The sequence below is a fragment of the Cherax quadricarinatus genome, chromosome 26 (genome assembly GCF_038502225.1).
Source record: "Cherax quadricarinatus isolate ZL_2023a chromosome 26, ASM3850222v1, whole genome shotgun sequence".
NCBI lineage: Eukaryota > Metazoa > Arthropoda > Malacostraca > Decapoda > Parastacidae > Cherax > Cherax quadricarinatus.
This window is the reverse complement of record NC_091317.1, coordinates 26440875-26463942: the sequence shown is the minus strand read 5'-3', so window position 1 is coordinate 26463942 and position 23068 is coordinate 26440875. Positions and strand designations below refer to the sequence as shown.

The 23068-nt window shown below is 42.6% G+C and overlaps 1 protein-coding gene across 2 annotated transcripts in view; it reads left to right on the top strand.

Moving 5' to 3' along the window:
• The first annotated feature begins 2023 nt into the window (after positions 1-2023).
• LOC128691654 (insulin-like growth factor-binding protein complex acid labile subunit) overlaps positions 2024-23068 on the top strand; it is a 64448-nt gene continuing 43403 nt past the window's right edge. For both annotated transcript variants that reach the window (XM_053780499.2, XM_053780500.2), the window contains exon 1: positions 2024-2530. The gene's annotated coding sequence lies outside the window, so the exon portion shown is untranslated. The remainder of the gene's footprint in view (positions 2531-23068) is intronic.

Below are 23068 nucleotides of genomic sequence, written 5' to 3'. Positions count from 1 at the left end.
CAATACATCCCTCACCACTGTCACCTACTAGTGATCCCATCACCACTGTCAACCACTAGTGATCCCATCACCACTGTAAACCACTAGTGATCCCATCACTACTGTAAACCACTAGTGATCCTATCACCACTGTACACCACTAGTGATCCCATCACCACTGTAAACCACTAGTGATCCCATCACCACTGTCAACCACTAGTGATCCCATCACCACTGTAAACCACTAGTGATCCTATCACCACTGTACACCACTAGTGATCCTATCACCACTGTCAACCACTAGTGATCCCATCACTACTGTAAACCAATAGTGATCCCATCACCACTGTAAACCACTAGTGATCCTATCACCACTGTACACCACTAGTGATCCTATCACCACTGTCATCCACTAGTGATCCCATCACCACTGTCAACCACTAGTGATCTCATCACCACTGTCAACCACTAGTGATCTCCTCACCACTGTCAACCACTAGTGATTCCATCACCACTGTCAACATCACCACTGCTACTTTAACTAAGGAATCATACAGGAGCCTAGAAACACAGGATGAAATTTAATCAATAAATAAAATTAAAAATATATACATTTTTTGTCTTATACCAAATCTAGAGCAAAAACCACATGCAGTATTGGGCCCCTGCTTAAACTAGATGGCACTTGGTGAACATCGAAATGGTATAAAATACCGACAAGTTGTTAGGTAAGACACATATGCAACAGTTAGGTATCTTTATTTCAGACTATGGAACAATATTCTTCTCCAGTCTGAGGCTGACCACCTCAAAACTTCAAGGGTGATGGACTGATTACATCGTCTTCACGTCTTCTGCTTCTATCAACTTTTCTGTACTCGACTGAAGAAGCTTACTGTGTAGGCGAAATGTTTCGAAATAAAGATACCTAACTGTTGCATATGTGTCTTACCTAGATGGGACTTACATAGATGGCAGCAAAGAAATGAATGAGATACTGAAATCCCATTATGACTCAGCGTTTAGTAAGCCGTTAATCAAACTGAAGGTTAACAATCTAAATGATTTCTTTTATGCTGGAGACTCAAAATTTGGTTAATTACAGAATTTTTTATATAATCCTAACACCACAGGACTTTGAAAAAAGAAATAAATGACATGCCTATGCACTCTTCCCCAGGCCCAGACTCGTAGCACTCTGTGTTCATCAAGAACTGCAAGAAACCCCTTTCACGTGCCTTAAATATTCTATGGAGAGAAAACAGAGACACAAAGGTCATCCCAGTCACTAAAAACAACTAATATAGCCCCACTCTTCAAAGGTGGCAGTAAAACAATTGTAAAGAATTGCAGATCAAAAGCATTAACGTCCCACATCATATAAATATTTGAAAGAGTTATAAGAAGCAAGATCGCTAACCACTTGGATACCCAATATTTGCACAACCCAGGGCAGCAAGGGTTTAGAACAAGCAGGTCGCTCCTGCCTCTCACAACTACTGGACTTTTATGACAAGGTCTTGGATGCATTTGGAGGACAAACATAATGTAGATGTTGTATACATAGACTGCAAATAAAGTCAGAGGCGGCTACAGTGATAAGTGGTTGATCAGGCCCTGACCCACCGCGAGACCTGGTCATGGACCGGGCCTCGGGGGGCGCTGATCCCGTAACACCCTCCAGGAATGCTCCAGGTATACCACAGCTGCTACCATCACCACGATCACCACCACCACCAACACAATAACCACCGCCTCAAATTCAAATACTTTATTTATTTTGTGCAGCATACAAATAACGTAGTTTACATGTAATTAAATACTATTAGGCACAAAAGAAAGCGACTAACATGCAGTGCATTTCCACCACCAACACCACGATGACCACCACGATCACCATTACCATCACCACCATAACCACGACTATCACCACCATTACCACAACCACCACTGTCACCACCACTATCCCGTTCAGTGGAACAAGAGAGACTCCACAGCATCACGGGTTTAAAGGACCAGACTTGGTAGAGCTGGACTCAGTGCCCAGAGAGCTGCGGTGGTGGTGAGGTATATACGTCGCTCTCTTCAACCCGCTCGCATTCCATCGTCATTTCTGTGAAGCGCTAAATCTGCGTGGTTCGTTCATGTGTTGGTGCAGGCTCGATCCACAGTCTACTACTCGCCTGACAGACACGCTGCTCATACAGCCAGGCTCTATCTCCAGGACATTTTTCAAGTTCAAAATTACGAATAATTATAGGAAAGAAATTATTTAACTCCGACTTGTGACTGATTTATACTTGTCTAATTACTTTTAAGTACATAATTCACCAAAGATTTTATAGCACAGATCATCAGCATAATAATGACATAATCCGCCAATGGGAGTTGAGCTGTTGCAAGCAGGCAGTAATTGCATGATAATTGCAGTGTTTGATAATTGTGCTAAGCTATACACACGGAACACGTTGCAAAACCGACGTTGAAGAGACGAAAACATTTTTTTTTAATTAGGACCAGCAGTTACAAGATTCTTGAACTATCCTCTAAGGTAAGGTGTTATCTTCGTTATGTTTAATTATCTTCGTTATATTTTATCATTTATCTCACACACACAAAATATTTAACCTAAGTCGGTAGACTGATCATTGGAATGATTTGACAGGCCTTTTAAATGACGGACAGGTCAGTTGAATGACTGACAAGTAAGTTGAATGATTGACAGGACAGTTGAATTACTGACAGACAGATCGGTTGAATGACTGACAGGTCAGTCGAATGATTACCATATCTATAGTATGACTGATTCTTCAGTGAAATGACTGACAGATCAGCACAATGATTAACAGGTCAGTAGAATGATTGACAGGTGTCATTTGAGTAAATGACAAGTCAGTTGAATGAATGAAATGTCAGTAGAATAGTTGGTAGGTCAGTAAAATAACTGACAGATCAGCACAAAAACTGACTGATCAATAGAATGATTGATAGATCATGAGGATGATTGACAGGTCTGCAGAATGACTGACAAGTCAGCAGAATGACTGACAGATCACTAGAATGTTTGACAGGTCAGAAGAATAATTGGCAAGACAGAAGAATGAGTAACAGGTCAGTGGAATGTTTGACATTAAGTCACTCGAATTATTGATGAGTTCAGTGTAATTATAGCTATGTTTAATGCAATTATAGCTAAGTTTAATGTAATTATAGCTAATTGTTGACGAGCTCAGTGTAATTAAAGGAGTGCCCAGGGAAATTATAGATAAGTTCAGTGTTGTTACAGGAGAATTCAGTGTAAATACTGAAGATTTCAGTAGGTCGGTGAATTTAAAGGCGAATTTAGTGTAATCATAGACATATAATCACAGATATGTTCTATGTATTTATACTCGTTTTCAATGTAATTATAGAGTTTTAGATATAATTTAGATATAATATTTAGTGTAATTAGAGAAGAGTCCTGATGGATGTACAGTATAATCTTTGACTGTTTCAGAGTAATTATACAAGGATTCAGAGTTGTTATAGATCAGTGTAAATATAAAAGTGTTCAGTTTTAAAATCGAGTTCTATGCAATTATAGACGAATTCAGAGTAAATATACAAGACTTCAATGCAATTATAGACGAATTCTGTGCTTAAATGATAGATGAGTTCAGTGTAATTATAGTTTAGCGTAATTATAAATGAGTTCAGTGTAATGCTAGACGAGTTTAATTATGTCTCCAGTGTAATTATAGAGTTTAGTCTAATTATAGATGAGCTCAGTGTAATTATAGATAAGTTTAGTGTAATTAGAAATGAGCTCAGTGTGATTATATATGAGCTCTATATAATTATAGACAGTAACGTTTCATAAGTGGAGACTTCATCCACCGTCCAGTGGGAAACTCGACACTCCGACCACTTATAATACCTTTATTTCTACAAGGTATACAGACCATAGCTGACATCAATGACATACTACTATATAGAAAGCCCCTTGTTATGCAAAGCATTTCGGGCAAATTAGGCAAGTTTTGTCCCAGGATGCGACCCACACCAGTCCACTAACTCCCAGGTACCCAATTAGCTGATGGGGAACATAGACAACCGGTGTGAAGAAACACCTTTAATGTTTCTACCCTCGCCGGGAATCGAACCCGGTCCCTCGCTGTGTGAAGCGAGAGCTTTAACCACCTGCCCACGAGGCACCGTAGTTACAAAAAAAAAAAAGATGTAGGTCGCTAGGTCCACAGTGAGTGTACCAAGTGTATCAGGGACGTAGGTAGGTGACACGAGTGATGGACAGATGCAGTTGTAGGTAATGACGCGAGGGAATAGGGGAGGGAGGTAGGGAGAAGGAAGTGAAGGGGGAAAGTGAGGGAGGGAGCTGAGGGAGAGGTATAAGTCGACTAACACCCAGAAACCTACTTACTGCTACGTGAACAGATTATCAGGAGTAAATCACCTAACAGTCAGGTACCTACTTAATGTTAAGTGATCAGGGCCAGCAGATGTTAGTCAACTAACACCCAGGTACCTATTTGCTACTAGGTAAACAGGGAAGTGGACGTATGAAGATTTCACCATATGCCTCACCTGAGCCGGTGATCGAACCCATGCTCTTCCCTCTGAGTCAAACTCTCTACCAGCGAGCAATGCGTAGCCTGCTTAGGTGCGTAGGAACGTCAGAAAGCAGGTTAAATATAGCGTTAGGTGAGTGTTCAGGTTTAAGAGCCTTGTAAGTGCTTCAGTCACCCCTTCCCGGAAATGGCTAGGGAGAAGGAGGGGTAACTGAGGTAATCTAAAGTAATCAGAGCGAGCAAGCCGGTAGAAGGAACTAAGCTTAGAGAAGTACTGCTTCAGTTATTAGTTCTAAAGTATATTGACTGCATGACTGGCAGGAGGAAGACCGACCCTACAACAGGCTTTGTACTGAATGAACCACATTTTTTGTTTCTAAAATTGCTGACTAATGATCGGGTCTCTGCCACTGTTTGCGTATGTTGTTTTGCGAACGGAGGCTCGAGCCTCGGCCACTCCTTGTCATACGAGGACAGTCATGTTTGAAACCAGTTAAATAGATTTATAGCCTATCAATTAGGTTTAAAGCCTATCGACTAGCTAGGTAGATTCAGAGCCTATCGGCAAGCTAGGTAGGTTCAGAGCCTATCGACTTATCGACTTACTAGTTTGGTCTTAATTAAGCCTATCTATTGGTTAGTTATTTAGGTTGAAGACTAGTTAGTTAGGCTCGAAATCTATTGAGTGGTTAGTTCTCTACTGTTAGCAAGTTAGGCTAAGAAAATCCTGTCGACTGGTTAGTTAAGTTTAAATCCTATCGAGTGATTAGTTACGTAGATTCAAAGCCTGTCACTTGCTTAGGTAAATAGGTGTAAAAGCCAGTTTACATGTTACCTTTACATCACCTTTCAAGAATACATCAATTCCTAAAACAGTTATTAATGTAGACTCTCAGGGTGTATACACTGAGATAAACACATCTCAGGTTTACACAGAGGTAATCCTAGGTTATCCTAGAGGTTATCCTAGGTAATCTACACATATGCTGCTATGTATGATAATTTATGTAAATGTATTTATGTGTACCTGGGTAAACCTCGTATACAGCGTACCCTCGAATTTAGTCCTGCCTTTTCTGTATGCAAAACTATTTTTATTATCTATAAAATGTATTTTTTGTTAATATTTTTGGGTGTCTGGAATGGTTTAATTGGATTTACATTATTTCCTATGGGAAATATTAACAAAAAATACATTTTATAGATAATAAAAATAGTTTTGCATACAGAAAAGGCAGGACTAAATTCGAGGGTCCACATCGATAGATATATATCTATCGATGTGTATTTCTCAGTATATCCAAACTAACATATAGTCCATAAACCCAAAATAAATCTTAATAACGAATGCCAACGAAGGTCCACTTGAACAGTGGACCTTCAGAGTAGTAGGCCTAACGAGATTACCACTCATTCACCGAGCCTACAATAGAATGGTCTCACAAACAGCACCTCTGTGACATGTTTGTGCCAGCGGCACCAACTATGACCCTACTGCCTCATCCCACAGTCCAAGAGGCTTTCATGAATATTCTGTTCTCAGTCGTTTATTAAGACTTATGTTGGGTTTATGAGGTGTTTGGCCTTGGAGGGGACCGAGAATAAATCCTCCCTGAAAGATTTTGAGGCTCTGGGACGAGACAGTAGTACACAGTTGGTGACCGGTGATACAAGTATGTCACAGAAGTGCTTGTTGTAGAATGATCCTATTGATAGCGGTTGGTGGTTGTCTGGTAACAGCGTCGGCTCTACTTAATGTAAGAACCACAGTTCGAGTCCACGTCCATTCTTCTATTTATTCAATCTGAAATTCATTTATATCCTGATGTACATTCAACGAGGGGTGTGTATATTTAAGTGTATATCTTTAAGTTTATATGAGCTAAGTTGTATATATCTCCGTGCATATACGGTGAGGATAGTTGCGCATCTCCATGTATCTCGGTGTATATGTGATAAGTATACACATTTCTCAATGTATATACAATTCTCGGTGTATATACACTGAGAAAATGAATCGCAAGATATACGCCGAGAGATATGCACCTCATAGTGTATATACAGATACAGATACAGATACTAATGCCGGAAAAAAAATCCCCCCCCAGTACCAACAATACCACCAGTCCGATAACATTCTTCTTTGCAAATATACAGGGTCTAAAGCCAGCTACAAACAACAAAATACCTTTCATCCGTGGACTGCTTGCAGAGGCAAAGGCAATGTTCGCGGCTTTCACTGAGACCCACATAAAGGATCACTTGGACAACGAAGTATGGATCCCAGGTTACAACCTATACAGATGTGACAGAGTGAACAGGCAAAAGGGGGGGGTTGGCCTGTACATTGCAGAGTCACTTGTTTGCACAGAACTGCTTAATGCCTCAAATGACGTAGTGGAAGTTTTAGCAGTAAAGGTCGAGAACCAAAACCTAGTCATTGTGGTAGTCTACAAGCCTCCGGATGCAACATCCCAGCAATTCCAGGAACAGCTGTTAAAAATTGACCACTGTCTGGAAAATCTTCCAGCTCCTGCACCCAACATCTTGCTCCTGGGGGATTTCAACTTAAGGCACCTAAAATGGAGGAATATAGCAAATAATATTGTTGCAGAAATAACACCAGGAGGCAGCTCTGATGAAAACTCACACTCACACGAGCTTTTAAATCTCTGCACAAAATTCAATTTAAACCAGCAAATAATAGAGCCTACAAGACTGGAGAATACACTAGACCTCATCTTCACTAACAATGATGATCTGATAAGAAATGTCACCATATCAAAAACAATATACTCAGATCACAACATAATTGAGGTTCAGACATGTATGCATGGAGCCCCAGACCGACAAAATGAGACTAGTCATGAGGGAGCATTCACCAAATTCAACTTCAATAACAAAAACATAAAGTGGGACCAAGTAAACCAAGTCCTAACCGATATAAGCTGGGAAGATATACTAAGCAACACAGACCCAAACTTATGCCTAGAACAGATTAACTCGGTGGCACTCGATGTATGCACAAGGCTTATTCCTCTAAGAAAAAGGAGGAGTAGATGTAAAATAGAAAGAGACAGGCGCTCCCTTTACAGGCGACGGAAAAGAATAACAGAGCGGCTAAAAGAGGTCAATATATCTGAAATGCGCAGGGAGACACTGGTCAGAGAAATAGCAAGCATCGAACTTAAGCTAAAAGAATCCTTTAGGAGTCAGGAATCGCGGGAAGAACTAAAAGCCATAAATGAAATCGAAAGAAACCCAAAGTATTTCTTCTCCTATGCCAAATCAAAATCGAGAACAACGTCCAGTATTGGGCCCCTACTTAAACAAGATGGGTCCTACACAGATGACAGCAAGGAAATGAGTGAGCTACTCAAGTCCCAATATGACTCAGTTTTTAGCAAGCCGCTAACCAGACTGAGAGTCGAAGACCAAAATGAATTTTTTATGAGAGAGCCACAAAATTTGACTAACACAAGCCTATCCGATGTTATCCTGACGCCAAATGACTTCGAACAGGCGATAAATGACATGCCCATGCACTCTGCCCCAGGGCCAGACTCATGGAACTCTGTGTTCATCAAGAACTGCAAGAAGCCCCTATCACGAGCCTTTTCCATCCTATGGAGAGGGAGCATGGACACGGGGGTCGTCCCTCAGTTACTAAAAACAACAGACATAGCCCCACTCCACAAAGGGGGCAGTAAAGCAACAGCAAAGAACTACAGACCAATAGCACTAACATCCCATATCATAAAAATCTTTGAAAGGGTCCTAAGAAGCAAGATCACCACCCATCTAGAAACCCATCAGTTACACAACCCAGGGCAACATGGGTTTAGAACAGGTCGCTCCTGTCTGTCTCAACTACTGGATCACTACGACAAGGTCCTAAATGCACTAGAAGACAAAAAGAATGCAGATGTAATATATACAGACTTTGCAAAAGCCTTCGACAAGTGTGACCATGGCGTAATAGCGCACAAAATGCGCGCTAAAGGAATAACAGGAAAAGTCGGTCGATGGATCTATAATTTCCTCACTAACAGAACACAGAGAGTAGTCGTCAACAGAGTAAAGTCCGAGGCAGCTACGGTGAAAAGCTCTGTCCCACAAGGCACAGTACTAGCTCCCATCTTGTTCCTCATCCTCATATCCGACATAGACAAGGATGTCAGCCACAGCACCGTGTCTTCCTTTGCAGATGACACCCGAATCTGCATGACAGTGTCTTCCATTGCAGACACTGCAAGGCTCCAGGCGGACATCAACCAAATCTTTCAGTGGGCTGCAGAAAACAATATGAAGTTCAACGATGAGAAATTTCAATTACTCAGATATGGTAAACATGAGGAAATTAAATCTTCATCAGAGTACAAAACAAATTCTGGCCACAAAATAGAGCGAAACACCAACGTCAAAGACCTAGGAGTGATTATGTCGGAGGATCTCACCTTCAAGGACCATAACATTGTATCAATCGCATCTGCTAGAAAAATGACAGGATGGATAATGAGAACCTTCAAAACTAGGGAGGCCAAGCCCATGATGACACTCTTCAGGTCACTTGTTCTATCTAGGCTGGAATATTGCTGCACTCTAACAGCACCTTTCAAGGCAGGTGAAATTGCCGACCTAGAAAATGTACAGAGAACTTTCACGGCGCGCATAACGGAGATAAAACACCTCAATTACTGGGAGCGCTTGAGGTTTCTAAACCTGTATTCCCTGGAACGCAGGAGGGAGAGATACATGATTATATACACCTGGAAAATCCTAGAGGGACTAGTACCAAACTTGCACACGAAAATCACTCACTACGAAAGCAAAAGACTTGGCAGACGATGCACCATCCCCCCAATGAAAAGCAGGGGTGTCACTAGCACGTTAAGAGACCATACAATAAGTGTCAGGGGCCCGAGACTGTTCAACTGCCTCCCAGCACACATAAGGGGGATTACCAACAGACCCCTGGCAGTCTTCAAGCTGGCACTGGACAAGCACCTAAAGACAGTTCCTGATCAGCCGGGCTGTGGCTCGTACGTTGGTTTGCGTGCAGCCAGCAGCAACAGCCTGGTTGATCAGGCGCTGATCCACCAGGAGGCCTGGTCACAGACCGGGCCGCGGGGGCGTTGACCCCCGAAACTCTCTCCAGGTAAACTCCAGGTATACACTATGAGGTTCATATCTTTCAGTGTATATACTCTGGAAAGTGTCTATATTCTCAGTATATGCTCATTGAGAGGTGTATATCTCTGAGTGTACATATACTGAGAGTTCTATATATTTCTGTGCATATACGGTGAGGATATTTGTGCTTCTCTATATATACTCTAGATGCACGAATATATATATATATATATATATATATATATATATATATATATATATATATATATATATATGCATCCAGGGAGGTTTTTCTCAGTGTATATGCATTAAAAGTTGTGCATATACCGTGAGAGACTTTTCCCAGCGTATATGCAATTGAGAAGTGTGTATCTCTCAATGTATATACACAGATTGTGTATATTTCAGTGCATTATCGTTGAATTCAATAACTAAGTATATAAAGACTTACACAATGAGCGGTGGGTATCAGTGAGAGACATACAATCTGTGTATATATACCGTAAGATGATTGCCACTGATTATACACGGGTGTGCATAATGCAGTGCATATATACTGAGAGGTGTGCGTTTCTCAGTGTATATACAAGAAATATTTAAATTTCTCAGTGCATATACACTTAACAAATGTATATGTAATGGGTGTTGTATATATTTCAGAGGTGTGTATATCTCAGTGTATATACACAGGAGTGACACTGTAAGTGTAAATACAGGGAGATGTGTTTATCTCTGAGTGTACACACAAAGCCGCGACTCATTAAGTGCATATACACTGAGAGGTGTGTATATCTCAGTAAATCAACACTAGGAGATGTGTACCTTTCTTTACAAGCCTTTATTACTCTAAATAGATCATAGATGGCACCCAGTTGCAAGAGTTGGTCACTACCTCTGGTTAAGTCGTTGTGCGCTACTGGCAGTAAACGCATAATTCATGGTGGGACACCATGAATTTCACAACTATAAAAAGAATCAGGTTTGTGAGCAGTCTTCAAAGGCGGGATGGCTGAGTGGACGGCGCTTTGAACTGTCGTTGATACTGACAGAACACCGGTTCGAGGCCCTGAAAGACGCTCAATAGCTTACACACACACACTCTATATATATATATATATATATATATATATATATATATATATATATATATATATATATATATATATATATATATATATATATATATATATATATATATACACACACTCACAAACAAGCTGTCTCAGTTGACAATGTATACAAGCCTGGAGTTTACCTGGAGAGGGTTTCGGGGGTCAACGCCCCCGCGGCCCGGTCTGAGACCAGGCCTCATGGTGGATCAGGGTCTGATCAACCAGGCTGTTGCTGCTGACTGCACGCAAGCTCACGTACGAACCACAGCCCGGTTGGTCAGGTACCGACTTTAGGTGCCTGTCCAGTGCCTGCTTGAAGACAGCCAGGGGTCTATTGGTAATCCTCCTTATGTATGCTGGGAGGCAATTGAACAGTCTTGGGCCCCGGACACTTATTGTGTTGTCTCTCAGTGTACTCATGGCGCCCCTATTTTTCATTGGGGGAATGTTGCATCTCCTGCCGAGTCTTTTGCTTCCATAGGAAGTGATTTTCGTGTGCAGGTTTGGTGCCAATCCCTCCAGGACCTTCCAAGTGTATATTATCATGTATCTCTCTCGCCTGCGTTCCAAGGAATACAGATCAAGGACCTTCAACCGTTCCCAGTAGTTTAGGTATCTTATCGTACTTATGTGTGCCGTGAAAGTTCTTTGTACACTCTCCAGGTGTGCACTGTCGCCATCTTTGAAGCGGGCCGTTAGTGTACAGCAGTATTCCAGCCTAGAGAGCACAAGCGATTTGAAGAGAATCATCATGGGCTTGGCGTCCCTAGTTTTGAAGGTTCTCATTATCCATCCAATCATTTTCCTAGCGGATGAGGTAGATACACTGTTGTGGTCTTTGAAGGTCACTGAGTGTAGAAATACACTAGCTCTAGGCCTTTCTCACTTTCTTGCTTAGTCAACTCATGCAGTGCTGCATGAACTGCAACAGGTAGGTTGAAGGAAAGATTCTCAGAGGTAGGAATGTGTCCGGCACGTGGCCAATCCCGTCAGAGAGAGAGAGAGAGAGAGAGAGCCAGCCACCCACACTATGTCCCTACACCCCTCCAAGGTTTACTTAAAGCTGGATATAGAATAATATAGCCCATGATAGGCCGACCAAAACCACATCCAATATACTATTAACTAATCTAGTGTCATTATGAAATCATATTAATTGGATGGCTATTTCGCAACCAATTTAATGTGGAACTTTGTAGTAAAGTAAAAAGGCTGTATTTCTCCTTGTCACCTTTTGTGACGTAAGACTCGAAATGTTATCGAAATATGTGTGGGCTGGCACAACTGTCAATGTATTTCAGAAGAGTTCACATATTTGTGTAAGTTCCTGCTTCGACACATCATTGCTGCTGAAAATGATCAGAGTAGTTTTGAACAGCATTCCCCTGAGACCTGCCTACTAACCTGACATCCTTAAATGTTTTCCCGTCCATTATTGTGATTTCCTATACTAAATTTTCTTTTACTGAAGTGTTTTAAATTCTCCCAGTTTACCCTCGTAACAGAAAATTGGAAGCAATAAGGAGAGATGCTCAACTATCAGGAATTCTTCACATATGGTGATACAAACGGGTAAGATGTGCTCACCGAAGGGCGAAACATGCAAAACAGGTGGGGAGACACTAAACTGACGCCACCATACGCAACTAAATACTCACGAGGCCCCACTGTATAGTGAGCAATCCACCGATATTGTATAACAACATTAAGACTGTGTATAACTAAACTGTATAAGCCGTGGCTCGAGATATACACGGCATGACCATAGGTTTTAAGCAAGAGGATTCAATTATGCTTCTTTCATTGACGGAAGTGTTGGGTACAATGACCTGAGTTGTTACCCAGCTCAGCAGGTGGTTGCAAGAGCTAACATGGTTAAAGACTGCATTTGACTCCTGTGCTGTCGAGTACTGATGTTTGGCTAAACTAGATTCCACAGGAGAGAGGGCGTAGAGTGCAGGGAATCTTGTGATCACTGCCAACTCCGTTGGACAGTGTATTCTTGATCAACATTGTCCCTTCATTTTTAAAATATTCTTTCTATATATATATATCAGCAGACTCTTATAATGGATTAAAAACTTAGAGGAAAATGCTAACTATCATAAAAGGAAGGATTTCCTCAGGGAGAAATGTGTCACTTGTGAGCTGCCATAACTGTCTGCTCTTCCTGGGATGTCTTAATGTTTGTGCATGATGCAAAAATCTTAAATAGAATAAGTAATATAGACGTTTTGCAAACCTGCCTGCGTGCACCCACACACCCACACCCACACCCACACCCACACCCACACACACATTTATCAATCTTATGATTTCGATCTTTAAGAAATCGAATCTCGCTCTCGAAGGTCCAATCCTTTGTGGGATTTAATTCTCTTTTTTTTTTTTATGAGGATTTACGGCACTTAACCACAAGGGGCGATATAATTGGTGTCTGGGTAGTGGGTGAAAGGTTAGTGAGGTTTAGTAGGGCAAATGTGTGAGGGGGGGAGGGATGAAATGAAAGGGATGGGGAAGTAGGAATGGGTGAAAGGAATCCATAATGTGGTGGTTCATTTATGAGGAAGCTCCTTTATAAGAGGTCCTAATATGAATTTAACCCATATAAACTTGGACCCACCAATAAGGGGTCCAATTAAGTAAATGTCCCCTTTATGGTTCGACCTGTGAGAGCCTAATGAACTCTAACTTTATTTAAATTACCACAGACACTTTATAAATAATTGTGTTTATAAAGTGCTACACTTATTGTACTAATAAATGAATTTGTCTAAAAATAACGAGGCGGTAAAAAAGAATAAAGTTTCTTCTAGAAGAAATCATGAGTTTTTAAAAGGCTGCCTGATTTTAATCTTTTTTTTTTTCTGCCACCTACTTTTAATATTATTTTGTTTTTAATTCGAGAACGACTCATCTAATCGGCTTCAAATTTTGGACTGTATATGTCCTAATTTACAATTTTTATTGATTACATGATAACATGAATGCCTTTTCTAATTCCCTTCATATTTACACTTAAAATTTAACTGCATTATCAACTTATGCCGCACTCTGCACTATTCCAATCGCATGAATTAGAACACAGGGAAATATGGTGATTCCTTTCTGGGATCGCGGAGAAACCGAAATAAATCTAGTTTTCCTTGAATTTATTCAATTCATTTCTCCGAGGCTATGGGTCCTCAAGATCTTCGCCGGAAACGGAACCCAGAACCGAACCCGGGTGCTTCGTTTGTGACTGCTAAAATTCTAACCCACCATCATTTTTCGCCGGTCCAATACGTGGATTACGTAAGAGAATTCTGTAATGAGATAATTACTAGGGTAATTTTCTGGGCTACGTAATTATACAAATTTTCCGCTAAAAGTAATATATTTATTTTTCTAACCGTATTATTATTAATATTATTATTTTCATTATTTTCATTATTATTATTAAAAGTATTATTATTATTAGGTATTTTCCAAATGTAAACTTTAAAAGATATTTAAAATTTGTCTTTTATTTTTTCCTTTTTGCTTCCAACTTTTCGTTTTTGGGCTTTACTGATAACTCGATTATTATTATTATTATTATTATTATTATTATTATTATTATTATTATTATTATTATAAAAAAGAAGCGCTAAGCCACAAGGACTGATAATTCGAGAACGCTTCATCGAATCAGCTTCAAATTTCCACCGCTTGTGTACGGTAACAAAGATCAGATTTTTGGAACACTTGGCATGTTCACGTGCCCTATGACCGGAGCTGTAGGACCCATTCCCAGAATCCCGGAATGTAGGGCCCATTCCCAGCTTTCTGGAATGTAGGACCCATTCCCAGCTTCCTGGAATGTAGGACCCATTCCCAGCTTCCTGGAATGTAGGGCCCATTCCCAGCTTCCTGGAATGTAGGACCCATTCCCAGCTTCCTGGAATGTAGGACCCATTCCCAGCTTCCTGGAATGTAGGACCCATTCCCAGCTTCCTGGAATGTAGGGTCCATTCCCAGCATCCCGGAATTTAGGGCCCATTCCCAGCTTCCTGGAATGTAGGACCCATTCCCAGCTTCCTGGAATGTAGGACCCATTCCCAGCTTTCTGGAATGTAGGGCCCATTCCCAGCTTCCTGGAATGTAGGACCCATTCCCAGCTTCCTGGAATGTAGGACCCATTCCCAGCATCCCGGAATGTAGGGCCCATTCCCTGCTTCCTGGAATGTAGGACCCATTCCCAGCTTCCTGGAATGTAGGACCCATTCTCAGCTTCCTGGAATGTAGGACCCATTCCCAGCTTCCTGGAATGTAGGACCCATTCCCAGCATCCCGGAAAGTAGGACCCATTCCCAGCTTCCTGAGAAGTAGGACCCATTCCCAGCTTCCTGGAAAGTAGGACCCATTCCCAACTTCCTGGAATGTAGGACCCATTCCCAGCTTCCTGGAATGTAGGACCCATTCCCAGCTTCCTGGAATATAGGGCCCATTCCCAGCATCCCGGATAGTAGAACCCATTCCCAGCTTCCTGGAAAGTAGGACCCACTCCCAGCTTCCTGGAATGTAGGACCCATTCCCAGCTTCCTGGAATGTAGGACCCATTCCCAGCTTCCTGGAATGTAGGACCCATTCCCAGCTTCCTGGAATGTAGGACCCATTCCCAGCATCCCGGAATGTAGGACCCATTCCCAGCTTCCTGGAATGTAGGACCCATTCCCAGTATCCCGGAATGTAGAACCCACTCCCAGCGTCCCGGAATGTAGGACCCATTCCCAGCTTCCTGGAATGTAGGACCCATTCCCAGCATCCCGGAATGTAGGACCCATTCCCAGCATCCCGGAATGTAGGACCCATTCCCAGCATCCCGGAATGTAGGACCCATTCCCAGCATCCCGGAATGTCTGGGATAACTTTCAAAGCTCTCACTGGCGGAGCTCGACACTTTCGTAACTGGAGGACGATGGTAAGTGACGTACAAGTGTTTACGTGTATTAATGTTGGTAGAATTACTGGCAACATGTCGGTAATTCTACCAACATATTGTCGGTAATTCTATCAAAACAGCTTACAGCTTGACAAAGCTCCTGGTGAGCGAAACGTTGCCACAATAAAATATCACATTAGCTGCAATTGTGTCCTTTTACCTAACAAAGTGTTTATGTTCAGATATGACCATTTTCTTTGTGCGTAAAATTGTGTGAAATTGTCATTCTCCTGAAATCACGTTAACTAAATTTTAGTTTACCTCTTCTGGACGGATTCAGAATTTAATGGCATGTGCACGTTCCTGTGACCGAAGTTACTGAACCCTTTCCCAGGATCCTGGAATACCTCTGATAACTATCAAAACTAGTATAAACTTTGGTAATATTTGCCAGTATCATTAAATACATTATTTCCCATGTAATGACAAGAGAATGTCTTGTCTGATCTGCTTGAAACTTTACTACCTCTTCCTCCTCCTAGTACGGTGTGACCACAATCCATAGTACATACTCACCCTAACAAGATACACAGTGAGACAAGCTTTACTAAATTACTGCTAATGGAGATAGATTGACCAGATGGAATAAGTAGCTGGTTCGTCAGCCAGATGGAACAAGTAGCTGGTTCGTCAGCTTAAGTGAAACATCCTACATATGGTCGAGTGATGCTCACCTCATCTCCCACTCATCTGGCGAAGCATCCACGATTATATCTTCCTACATACAGCTGTATCACCTCTCTTGAGGAGGAGGAAGATGAGGTGGAGGCGGAGAAAGAAGTGGAGGAGATAGAGTTGAAGATAAATCACAAGGAGGAGGAAGAGGAGAAGAGGAAGATGATGAAAAGGAATAGGTGGGGGAGAAAGAGTATGTAGAGGAAGAGGTGGAGTAGGAAGAGGAGATGGAGGTGGAGAAAGTAGAGAAGGCGATTGATGAGAAAGAGATGGAGTAGAAGGAGGGAAAGAGGAAGGAGGCGGAGATGAAGGAGGAATATATAGAGGAAGGAGGGGAGAAGTATGTGGAGGAGGGAGAGGGAGAGAAAGAGGAAGAGGAGGAGAGGAAGAATGGGGAGAATGAGGAGCAAGAGGAGCAGTAGCATCAGCAACAAAAACAACAGCAGCAGCAGAAGCACTAGTAGCACCAGCATTAACAACAGCAGTAGAAGTAAGGAGACGTGCCCAGGATGCCACCCACAACGGTCTACTAACAACCAGGTACTTATTTTCTACTAGGTGAAGAGGGACAACAAGTGTCAGGAGACTTGGCCAGTAGTCTCAGCCAGCCCATGATGCCACCCACGACAGTCCATTAACGCCCAAGTTCCCATTAATGGCTAGAAGAACAGGAAAGCAAGTGTTAGGAGACGTCCCCATACGTCTCAACATGTTCACGATACCACACATAACAGTCCACCAACACTCGGGTACCTGTTTACTGCTAGATGAACAGAAGCAGCAGCAGCAAGAAAATCAACACGCGTCTCACACTGCCCATAATGAAAATCAGACAAAAATTTACTGCTAGGTGAACCGGGAAGCAGGAAGAGAAATACTCGCTGATACGTCTCGCCTAGCCCAGGATGCCATCCATCATAGTCGACTACCACCCAGGTACCTATTTAAGGCTAGGTGAACATAGGCAGCAGGAATAAGAAATCTTGCCCGTGCGTCTCATTATGCCTCGAATGCTACCCACAACAGTCGACTGACACCCAGGTACCTGTTTACTGCTAGATGAACAAGGGTAGCGAGCACAAAGATTCTCGCCTGTGCGCCTCACCCATCCCAAGATACTACCCATAATAGTCAACTAATACATTTGTACCTATTTATACTGCTTTGTAAACAGGGGGCAGCAGGATTATGGGAACTTGGTCATGCGCCTCACCCTGATCAGGATGCCACCCACGACAGTCTACTAACTCCCTGGTACCTATTTACTACTAGGCAAAAAGGGGCAGCAGGCATAAGTAGACTTAGCCATGCGTCTCACCCTGTCCAGGATGCCACCCAGAACAGTCCCCAACATCCTGATACCTATTTACTACTAGGTGAACAGGGCAGCAGATTTATTGACTTACTAAGCGCCTCAAACCTCTCACCCCTGGTAGTAGAACCTACGTTCGGTTGTGAGCCAGAGGCTCTTGGACTTCTGAACAAGGCATCAGAGAGTAGAGGCGCTGGATGGTTAATGGGATTTATAAGCCTATGGGCTACATGAGATTCATTAAGGCTTCATGTAATCTATTCATCACCTATCAGGAATACTTTAATTTGTAAAATAGGGATTAAATAAAGCTCTCAATATATCAGGTTACATACGAGTATATACACCTCTCTGTGAATATCCTGATAGTGGAGGGGCGTGTTCTCTTATGCTGAGGTGATGGACATCTCACTGATTGTGTCTGTTTACATCTGCATATATAGTGGCCATGACGTGAAGGAGTTGCCGTCACTCACCTGATTATTAATGATGGTGATTTTTGATAGGTTAATTTGCCCATGCCTATATATGTACTCGCACGCACGCGTACACACACACACACACACACACACACACACACACACACACACACACACACACACACACACACACACACACACACACACACACTCCAGCAAACACGCTTATTGGGGGCGTATGTGTTTGTACTCACTTTTTGGTGTTGCAGAGGTCGAGTCTTTGCTCCTGGCCCTTCCTCTGAAACTGATCACTACTGGGTTCATTCTCTTTGCTTCTTGAGCCCTAGTAAAGATCCTGCCTCTACCATTTCGCTTTTTTGATCGTTTAACTTCCTGACAACTCTGAGGCTGAAAAAATACATTCCCCAAGATCCTTGTGACTCACCTGTGTTCCTAACTACTACTTGTGCCTTTGTGTACCTATTTCTAGCCTATCGAGCAGTCTGTTCCTGTGCACTTTATCAGTTCCTTTTAGAATTTTTACGTCGTTATCGTGACTTCCTTGGTCCTTTTGTCCTCTATTGCTCTTTTAGTCTCTACTCATAGCTTATGCCTTTCAGCTGTGGGACAAGTCCTGTTGCAAACCTCTGCACTTTTTCCACCATTTTTTCATGCTTGATCAAGCGTTTCCTCCATACTGATGCTGCATATTCCAAAATGGGTCTGACATGCTGAATGTCAGGCCCATAAATGACACTTTCTAGATTGTTGGGAATGAATTTCTCACCTGTCTCCCGACCCTGTCAAGCTGCATACTCCATTACACACACACACACACACACACACACACACACACACACACACACAAACACAAAAAAATAAAAAAAAAAAAAACAAAAAAAAAAAAAAAAAAAAAAAAAAAAAAAAAAAAAAAAAACAAAAAAAAAAAAAAAAAAAAACAAAAACAGTATTTCGGAGAGGGAAGATAATGACCTTTCGGTCAGACCTGGACCATCGACAAGTCACACTGAAGGTAAAATGGAAGAAGCAAAGAATATATGACAGACGGGGTGGGTGAAGAAGGGAGAGTTAAAAGTAGCAGTAGTTATAAATTCAACCTTATATTGCCTGGTCAGTGATAAGCGCCCATTTAATGCAGGAGTAGAGTACTAATAGTCATTTTGTTTATCAAATGAGACAGCCATAGGAGTGGTCAGGCCTGGCTGCTACTCTCCGCCTTTCCGCTCCAAAACGCTGAGAGTTTCATTACTTCTCCCTAGTAGTTAGCATATCCAAAAGGAACCCCTCGACACTACCAGCACGACTACAACCACAACTACAACCACCACCCCCACGACTACAACCACCACAACTACAACTATCACCTCCACTACCACCACGACGTTTACCACCAGCACAGTTACAACCACCATCACCTCCATAACCACAGGCACTACCACAAACACTAGCACTACCTCAACCACAATCGACACCACTGCTAAACAACTATCACCATTATTACTACTACTACAACTAACACCACAGCCATTACCACCACCACCACTGCTATGACCGACCACCATCACAACAACTACATCTATCACCAATACCACAACTATCAAGACCACAACTGCCATGACTATAACCACACACATCACTACTACCATCTCCACAACCGCCATCACCACCATAACTCCTACCATTAATACTACTTTTACCACCACCATTAAATGCCCTACTCTACCACCAACACCAATACTACATCTACCATCACCCATACAACTACCAACAACCCCCCCCTCTATTACTACATCCACCACCACCAATACCACCGCCACCAGCACCACCATCTCCTTTACCATCACCGCCACAACCAACAATACTTCTACATTCACCACTACCACCATAACCACAACTATAACACGACTGCCAAAACAACTATCATTACCATTATTACTATCACAACCATCAATTCTAGAGCTATTACCACCACCAACATTACTACCACCATTACCATCCCCACCATACTCACAACCACTAAAAATACCATCACCACGGTTATTCTAATACACCCACAACCACCATTTCAACCGCTACTTCTAATACATCTACCACCACCACCGCCACCAAAACACTACCATCACCACACTACATCCACCACCACCACTATTACCACCACCAACAACAATACTCTGGCTACATCCACCACCACCACATAACCCACTGGAATCTAAAGTCGAAAATCCTATTAAACACATTGAAAAAGTTTGTCATAATCTTAAGAACTCAGTCGAGATCAAAAAGAATATATGAGAATCCAGACTCTAAGGTCGAAATTTCTATTAAGCACCACCCACAAGTGGTACAAAAGGCTGAGATTTTAGTTATGTCTTGCCTCCAAATACGTACCGTAAAGGTAGGTTGCCGATGGCCTTTGGAATGAAGGCAGGTATCCAAGATTGTCTCTTCTGTTATTACCAACACTAGGTATTGTGGGTTGGTACCTCGCTCGACTTCTGATACCATTACATTCCCCTAAGAGGTACTGCATTTAACTCACAGCCTAAAGGACCTGGGTTCAAGCATCAGGCGATGCTGCCCATGCTCACCTAGATACCTGGGTTTTAGTGGTCTGCTTTGGGTGGCATCCCGGGCAGGGTAAACCATGCGAGTAAGTCTACTTCTTACACCTGCTGCCCCTGTTGATCTAGTAGTAAATAGGTACCTGGTTATTATAAGATTGTTGTGGGTGGCATCCTGGGCAAGTTCGACGAATGGGTAAGTCTTTACACACCTACACACCTGCTGTCTGTCTTCATCTAGCAGTAAATAGGTACCTGAATGTTAGTGGACTATTGCAAAGATATCCTTGGCAGGGTGAGATGAATGGGCAGGTCTTAACCTAGTGCTCCTGTTTACGTAACAGTAAATACATACCTGGGTTTTAGTGTACTGATATGTGTGGTATGGGGAAATGTATGGATAGGATTTTTTTTATACGTTTTGCTCCTTTTACCCGGTTATAAATGTTACCGGGTGTTGGAATGTTGTGGGGGGTTGGGCGAGACGTATGAGCGAGTATCCTTACATCTACTGCTGCTGCTCTCCTAGCAGTAAATAAAAACGTAGGTATTAAAGAACTATTGTGGGTGGCATCCTGGCAGGGTGGAACCCTTAGACAAGTCCTTTACACCTGCCGTCCTTGTTCACTTTGTTTGTGCTTTGTAATAACGGCTGTCAGGAAAGCAGTATGGCGCCGCTGGCCTGAGAGCAGTGTTTACCTGGAGTTTACCTGGAGAGAGTTCCGGGGGTCAACGCCCCCGCGGCCCGGTCTGAGACCAGGCCTCCTGGTGGATCAGAGCCTGATCAACCAGGCTGTTGCTGCTGGCTGCACGCAAACCAACATACGAGCCACAGCCCGGCTGATCCGGAACTGACTTTAGGTGCTTGTCCAGTGCCAGCTTGAAGACTGCCAGGGGTCTGTTGGTAATCCCCCTTATGTGTGCTGGGAGGCAGTTGAACAGTCTCGGGCCCCTGACACTTATTGTATGGTCTCTTAACGTGCTAGTGACACCCCTGCTTTTCATTGGGGGGATGGTGCATCGTCTGCCAAGTCTTTTGCTTTCGTAGTGGGTGATTTTCGTGTGCAAGTTCGGTACTAGTCCCTCTAGGATTTTCCAGGTGTATATAATCATGTATCTCTCCCTCCTGCGTTCCAGGGAATACAGGTTTAGGAACCTCAAGCGCTCCCAATAATTGAGGTGTTTTATCTCCGTTATGCGCGCCGTGAAAGTTCTCTGTACATTTTCTAGGTCGGCAATTTCACCTGCCTTGAAAGGTGCTGTTAGTGTGCAGCAATATTCCAGCCTAGATAGAACAAGTGACCTGAAGAGTGTCATCATGGGCTTGGCCTCCCTAGTTTTGAAGGTTCTCATTATCCATCCTGTCATTTTTCTAGCAGATGCGATTGATACAATGTTATGGTCCTTGAAGGTGAGATCCTCCGACATGATCACTCCCAGGTCTTTGACGTTGGTGTTTCGCTCTATTTTGTGGCCAGAATTTGTTTTGTACTCTGATGAAGATTTAATTTCCTCATGTTTACCATATCTGAGTAATTGAAATTTCTCATCGTTGAATTTCATATTGTTTTCTGCAGCCCACTGAAAGATTTGGTTGATGTCTGCCTGGAGCTTTGCAGTGTCTGCAATGGAAGACACTGTCATGCAGATTCGGGTGTCATCTGCAAAGGAAGACACGGTGCTGTGGCTGACATCCTTGTCTATGTCGGATATAAGGATGAGGAACAAGATGGGAGCGAGTACTGTGCCTTGTGGAACAGAGCTTTTCACCGTAGCTGCCTCGGACTTTACTCTGTTGACGACTACTCTCTGTGTTCTGTTAGTGAGGAAATTATAGATCCATCGACCGACTTTTCCTGTTATTCCTTTAGCACGCATTTTGTGCGCTATTACGCCATGGTCACACTTGTCGAAGGCTTTTGCAAAGTCTGTATATATTACATCTGCATTCTTTTTGTCTTCTAGTGCATTTAGGACCTTGTCGTAGTGGTCCAATAGTTGAGACAGACAGGAGCGACCTGTTCTAAACCCATGTTGCCCTGGGTTGTGTAACTGATGGGTTTCTAGATGCGTGGTGATCTTGCTTCTTAGGACCCTTTCAAAGATTTTTATGATATGGGATGTTAGTGCTATTGGTCTGTAGTTCTTTGCTGTTGCTTTACTGCCCCCTTTGTGGAGTGGGGCTATGTCTGTTGTTTTTAGTAACTGTGGGACGACCCCCGTGTCCATGCTCCCTCTCCATAGGATGGAAAAGGCTCGTGATAGGGGCTTCTTGCAGTTCTTGATGAACACAGAGTTCCATGAGTCTGGCCCTGGGGCAGAGTG